The following is a 5,762-nucleotide window of genomic DNA, read 5'->3' on the forward strand; positions in this document are numbered from 1 at the left end:
TAGGAGTCGAGAGGTAGAGAGTGTGTGCGTGTGCGTGTGCGTGTGCGTGTGTGTGTGTGTGCGTGTGTGTGTGTGTCCGTTTGGCTTGCAGAGATAAAAACACGGCCGTGGCAAGAAGTCCCTGCCTGTCGTAAGAGGAGAATAATGGGTAGGAGTCGAGAGGTGAAGAGTGTATGTGTGTGTGCGTGTGTGCTTGCGTGTGTGAGTGTGTGTGTGTATGTGTGTGTGTCAGTGTGTGTGTGTGTCTGGTCGGCTCGCAGAGATGAGAACACGGCCGTGGCAAGAAGGCACTGCCTGTCGTTAAGAGGCAACTAACTTGTAGGAGTCGAGAGGTGAAGAGTGTATGTGTGTGTGTGTGCGTGCGTGCGTGTGTGTGCGTGTGTGTGTGTGTGTATATGTTTGTGTCTGTTTGGCTTGCAGAGATAAGAATACGGCCGAGGCAAGAAGGCCCTGCCTCTTGTAAGGGGCGACTAATAAGTAGGAGTCGAGAGGTGAAGAGTGTATGTGTGTATGCGTGTGTGCGTGTGTGCGTGTGTGAGTATGTGTGTTTGTTAGTTCGGCTTGCAGAGATAAGAGCACAACCGAGGCAAGAAGGCCCTGCCTATCGTAAGAGGCGACTAATAGGTAGGAGTCGAGAGGTGAAGAGTGTATGTGTGTGTGCGTGTGTGCGTGTATGTGTGTTTGTGCGTGTGTGAGTGTGTGTGTATGAGTGTGTGTGTCCGTTCGGCTTGCAGAGATATGAATACGGCCGGTTCAAGAAGGCCCTGCCTCTCGTAAGAGGCGACTAAAAGGTAGGGGTCGAGAGGTGAAGAGTGTACGTGTGTGTGTGCGTGTGTGCGTGTGTGTGTGCGTGTGTGAGTGTGTGTGTCCGGTCGGCTCGCAGTGATAAGGACACGTCCGTACCAAGAAGGCCCTGCCTGTCGTAAGCGGCGACTAATGCGTAGGAGTCGAGAGGTGAAGAGTGTATGTGTGTAAGTGCGTGTGTGCGTGTGTGTGCGTGTGTGAGTTTGTGTGTGTCCAGTCGGCTCTCAGAGATAAGAACACGGCCGTGGCAAGAAGGCCCTGCCTTTCGTAAGAGGCGACTAATGGGTAGGAATCGAGAGGTGAAGAGTGTATGTGTGTGTGAGTGTGCGTGTGTGTGCGTGTGTGCATGTGTGAGTGTGTGTGTGTATTTGTGTATTTGTGTGTGTGAGTGTGTGTGTCCAGTCGGCTCGCAGAGATACGAACACGGCCGTGGCAAGAAGGCCCTGCCTGTCGTAAGAGGCGACTAATGGGTAGGAGTCGAGAGGTGAAGAGTGTATGTGTGGGTGAGTGTGCGTGTGTGCGTGTGTGTGCATGTGTGAGTGTGTGTGTGTATTTGTGTGTGAGTGTGTGTGTCCGTTCGGCTTGCAGAGATAAGAGCACGACCGAGGCAAGAAGGCCCTGCCTATCGGAAGAGGCGACTAATAGGTAGGAGTCAAGAGGTGAAGAGTGTATGTGTGTGTGTGCGTGTGTGCGTGTGTGTGTGTGTGTATGTGTGTGTATCCCTTCGGCTCGCAGAGATAAGAATACGTCCGTGGCAAGAAGGCCATGCTTGCTGTAAGAAGCGACTAAGTGGTAGGAGTCGAGAGGTGAAGCGTGTATGTGTGTGTGTGTATGTGTGCAAGTGTGTGTGTGTGTGTCCGTTCGGCTCGCAGAGATAGGTATACGTTTGTGGCAAGAAGGCCCTGCCTGTCTTAAGAGGCTACTAATGGATAGGAGTCGAGAGGTGGAGAGTGTGTGCGTGTGGGTGCGTGTGTAAGTGTGTGTGTATGTGTGTGTGTCTGTTTGGCTTGCAGAGATAAAAATACGGCAGAGACAAGAAGGCCCTGCCTCTTGTAATGGGCGACTAATAAGTAGGAGTCGAAATGTGAAGAGTGTATGTGTGTGTGTGTGCGTGTGTGCGTGTGTGTGTGTGTGCGTGTGTGAGTATGTGTGTGTATTAGTTCGGCTTGCAGAAATAAGAACACGACCGAGGCAAGCAGGCCCTGCCTATCGTAATAGGCGACTAATAGGTAGGAGTAGAGAGGTGAAGAGTGTATGTGTGTGTGTGCGTGTGTGCGTGTGTGCGTGTGTGTGTGAGTGTGTGAGTATGTGTGTGTGTCCGTTCGTCTTGCAGAAATAAGAACACGGCCGAGGCAAGAAGGCCCTGCCTGTCGTGAGAGGCGACTAATAGTTAGGATTAGAGAGGTGAAGAATGTATGTGTGTGTACGTGTGTGCGTGCGTATGTGCGTGTGTGTGTGTGAGTGTGTGTGTGTATGTGTGTGTGTGTGTCCCTTCGCTCGCAGAGATAAGAAAAAAGCGGTGGCAAGAAGGCCATGCCTGTCGTAAGAGGCGACTAATGGATAGGAGTCGAGAGGTGGAGAGTGTGTGCGTGTGCGTGTGCGTGTGCGTGTGTGTGTGTGTGCGTGTGTGTGTGTGTGTGTCCGTTTGGCTTGCAGAGATAAAAACACGGCCGTGGCAAGAAGTCCCTGCCTGTCGTAAGAGGAGAATAATGGGTAGGAGTCGAGAGGTGAAGAGTGTATGTGTGTGTGTGCGTGTGTGCGTGCGTGTGTGAGTGTGTGTGTGTATGTGTGTGTGTCAGTGTGTGTGTGTGTCCGGTCGGCTCGCAGAGATGAGAACACGGCCGTGGCAAGAAGGCACTGCCTGTCGTTAAGAGGCAACTAACGGGTAGGAGTCGAGAGGTGAAGAGTGTATGTGTGTGTGTGTGTGCGTGTGTGCGTGTGTGTGCGTGTGTGTGTGTATATGTTTGTGTCTGTTTGGCTTGCAGAGATAAGAATACGCCCGAGGCAAGAAAGCCCTGCCTCTTGTAAGGGGCGACTAATAAGTAGGAGTCGAGAGGTGAAGAGTGTATGTGTGTATGCGTGTGTGCGTGTGTGAGTATGTGTGTTTGTTAGTTCGGCTTGCGGAGATAAGAGCACAACCGAGGCAAGAAGGCCCTGCCTATCGTAAGAGGCGACTAATAGGTAGGAGTCGAGAGGTGAAGGGTGTATGTGTGTGTGCGTGTGTGCGTGTATGTGTGTTTGTGCGTGTGTGAGTGTGTGTGTATGAGTGTGTGTGTCCGTTCGGCTTGCAGAGATATGAATACGGCCGGGGCAAGAAGGCCCTGCCTCTCGTTAGAGGCGACTAAAAGGTAGGGGTCGAGAGGTGAAGAGTGTATGTGTGTGTGTGTGTGTGTGAGTGTGTTAGTTTGTCCGCTCGGCTCGCAGAGATAAGATTACGGCCGTGGCAAGAAGGCCCTACCTGTCTTAAGAGGCGGCTAATGGATAGGAGTCGAGAGGTGGAGAGTGTGTGCGTGTGCGTGTGCGTGTGCATGGGTGCGTGTGTGTGCGTGTGTGCGTGTGTGTGTGTGTTTGTGTGTGCGTGTGTGTGTGTCCGTTCGGCTTGCAGAGATAAGAACACGGCCGTGGCAAGAAGTCCCTGCCTGTCGTAAGAGGAGAATAATGGGCCGAAGTCGAGAGGTGAATAGTGTATGTGTGCTTGCGTGTGTGTGTTTGTGTGTGAGTGTGTGTGTGTGTCCTTTCGGCTCGCAGAGATAAGAATGCGTTCGTTGCAAGAAGGCTCTGCCTGTCTTGAGAGGCGACTAATGGATAGGACTCGAGAGGTGGAGAGTGTGTGCGTGTGCGTGTGCGTTTGCGTGTGTGCGTTTGTGCCTGTGTGCGTGTGTTTGTGTGTGCGTGTGTGTGTGTGTCCGGTCAGCTCGCTGAAATGAGAACACGGCCGTGGCAAGAAGGCCCTGCTTGTCGTAAGAGGCGACTAATGGGTAGGAGTCGAGAGGTGAAGAGTGTATGTGTGTGTACGTGTGTGCGTGTGTGTGTGCGTGTGTGAGTATGTGTGTGTGTCCGTTCGGCTTGCAGAGATAAGAACACGGCCGTGGCAAGAAGTCCCTGCCTGTCGTAATAGGAGAATAATGGGTAGGAGTCGAGAGGTGAAAAGTGTATGTCTGTGTGTGTGTGTGTGTGTGCGTGTGTGCGTGTGTGCGTGTGTGTGTGCGTGTGTGAGTGTGTGTGTCCGGTCGGCTCGCAGTGATAAGGACACGTCCGTGCCAAGAAGGCCCTGCCTGTCGTAAGCGGCGACTAATGCGTAGGAGTCGAGTGGTGAAGAGTGTATGTGTGTAAGTGCGTGTGTGCTTGTGTGTGCGTGTGTGAGTGTGTGTGTGTGTCCAGTCGGCTCTCAGAGATAAGAACACGGCCGTGGCAAGAAGGCCCTGCCTTTCGTAAGAGGCGACTAATGGGTAGGAGTCGAGAGGTGAAGAGTGTATGTGTGTGCGTATGTGCGTGTTTGTGTGTGTGTGAGTGTATGTGTGTGTGCGTGTGTGCGTGCGTGTGTGCATGTGTGTGTGAGTGTGTGTGTGTATGTGTGTGTGTGTGTGTGTCCCTTCGCTCGCAGAGATAAGAAAAAAGCGGTGGCAAGAAGGCCATGCCTCTCGTAAGAGGCGACTAATGGATAGGAGTCGAGAGGTGGAGAGTGTGTGCGTGTGCGGGTGCGTGTGCGTGTGTGTGTGTGTGAGTGTGTGTGTGTCCGTTTGGCTTGCAGAGATAAGAACATGGCCGTGGCAAGAAGTCCCTGCCTGTCGTAAGAGGAGAATAATGGGTAGGAGTCGAGAGGTGAAGAGTGTATGTATGTGTGTGCGTGTGTGCGTGCGTGTGTGAGTGTGTGTGTGTATGTGTGTGTGTCAGTGTGTGTGTGTGTGTGTCCAGTCGGCTCGCAGAGATGAGAACACGGCCGTGGCAAGAAGGCACTGCCTGTCGTTAAGAGGCGACTAATGGGTAGGAGTCGAGAGGTGAAGAGTGTATGTGTGTGTGTGTGTGTGTGCGTGTGTGTGCGTGTGTGCGTGCGTGTGTGTGTGAGTGTGTGTGTGTCCGTTCGGCTTGCAGAGATAAGAATACGGCCAAGGCAAGAAGGCCCTGCCTGTCGTAAGTGGCGACTAATTGGTAGGAGTCGAGAGGTGAAGAGTGTATGTGTGTGTGTGCGTGTGTGCGTGTGTGTGCGTGTGTAAGTGTGTGTGTATGTGTGTGTGTCTGTTTGGCTTGCGGAGATAAGAATACGGCCGAGGCAAGAAGGCCCTCTCTCTTGTAAGGGGCGACTAATAGGTAGGAGTCGAAAGGTGAATAGTGTATATGTGTGTGTGTGTGTGCGTGTGTGGGTGTGTGTGTGTTTGTGCGTGTGTAAGTGTGTGTGTATGTATGTGTGTGTCCATTCGGCTCGCAGAGATTAGAATACGGCCGAGCCAAGAAGGCCATGCCTGTCGTAAGAGGCAACTAATGGGTAGGAGTCGAGAGGTGAAAAGTGTTTTTGTGTGTGTGCGTGTGTGTGCGTGTGTATGTGTCCGTTCGGCTTGCAGAGATAAGAATACGGCCGAGGCAAGAAGGCCTTGCCTGTCGTAAGAGGCGACTAATGGGTAGGAGTCGAGAGGTGAAGAGTGTATGTTTGTGTGCGTGTGTGCGTGTATGTGTGTTTGTGCGTGTGTGAGTGTGTGTGTATGAGTGTGTGTGTCCGTTCGGCTTGCAGAGATATGAATACGGCCGGGGCAAGAAGGCCCTGCCTCTCGTAAGAGGCGACTAAAAGGTAGGGGTCGAGAGGTGAAGAGTGTATGTGTGTGTGTGTGTGTGTGTTTGTCCGCTCGGCTCGCAGAGATAAGATTACGGCCGTGGCAAGAAGGCCCTACCTGTCTTAAGAGGCGGCTAATGGATAGGAGTCGAGAGGTGGAGAGTGTGTGCGTGTGCGTGTGCGTGTGCGTGTG

The sequence above is a fragment of the Diabrotica undecimpunctata genome, unplaced genomic scaffold, assembly GCF_040954645.1.
Source record: "Diabrotica undecimpunctata isolate CICGRU unplaced genomic scaffold, icDiaUnde3 ctg00000572.1, whole genome shotgun sequence".
Taxonomy (NCBI): Eukaryota; Metazoa; Arthropoda; class Insecta; order Coleoptera; family Chrysomelidae; genus Diabrotica; species Diabrotica undecimpunctata.